Consider the following 1,103-nt stretch of genomic DNA (forward strand, 5'->3'; position numbering starts at 1 on the left):
TCACCCGTGTGTCACCCATGTGTCACCCATGTGTCACCCGTGTGTCACCCATGTGTCACCCATGTGTCACCCGTGTGTCACCCATGTGTCACCCATGTGTCACCCGTGTGTCACCCATGTTTCATCTCGCGCGGGGACGGTCGTGGGGGTCGGTGCAAAGCGAGTGTAGCCGTTGCTTAGGTTCTTATCGTTATGTTTAAATTTGCCCCTGTGACATCATCATTCTGCTATCACAACCATGATTCAAGATTGCTATGTTTCAACTATGCGTCCCGTTGTAAGATTCAGAATTGGTTGTAACTTTAGTCTTAATATTCATCTTTTGTATCGTAGACCGTTGTCAGAAACAGAATTGGTCGTAACTTTAGTCTTAATATTCATCTTTTGTATCGTAGACCGTTGTCAGAAACAAAATTAATCTTAACATGAACTTTTTCTCGTAGCTGGTCAGAAATGAAATTAGCCTTAATGTCAGTCTGTAACTTTGCGTCGCAGACTATCGACAGAGATGTGGTGAAGTTACTGTTATGGTAAAGATTAGGGGTGATACTCCATTAGGAGTGTTCCCAACTTTAATGTCATTAATGGTCATAATAACATATATATATAACTATGCTATAATATATTATACTACTACTACTATATGAGTAATGTTCATCGGTCATATATTAGTTTGTGGTTTACATGTCATTTAGGTTAGGCGGGTTTTAGCGGTTAGGGTTAGGGATTTATCAATCATTAATGGACCATTAATCATTTCAATGCATATAAATGATATGCAAGAGTTGGGAACAGCTCCTAAAGGAGCGGTATAGCACAAAGATCTAAGAATGTCTGAGCGCGTCAGGACGCGGGGTTCGGGTGTGTCAGACAGATGTCCAAGACCGCGTGGTTCGCGTTGCTTGATGAGATGAGATAATAGACATATATACGCGGTTTATTGGGCAAAAGGCTAGTGTTAAGCATACGTTATCCGGATGGTAAAATAAATTTGTGGGCAAGCAAGATCGATGTGCATTCGCCAGGCGGCTGTGGCGCCAGCTTAAAATGAAATTGATAATTATTTAGCAATACTTGAGTATGTCTCGGATGGTAAGATCATC

At 41.3% G+C, this 1,103-nt stretch overlaps 1 protein-coding gene across 1 annotated transcript in view; it reads left to right on the top strand.

Annotated features, from left to right (window-relative positions):
- Positions 1-1,103, top strand: part of LOC106816874 (dedicator of cytokinesis protein 4-like) — a 33,104-nt gene that overhangs the window by 20,332 nt on the left and 11,669 nt on the right. The window lies entirely within an intron of this gene.

The sequence above is a fragment of the Priapulus caudatus genome, unplaced genomic scaffold, assembly GCF_000485595.1.
Source record: "Priapulus caudatus unplaced genomic scaffold, Priapulus_caudatus-5.0.1 Scaffold1515, whole genome shotgun sequence".
Taxonomy (NCBI): Eukaryota; Metazoa; Priapulida; class Priapulimorpha; order Priapulimorphida; family Priapulidae; genus Priapulus; species Priapulus caudatus.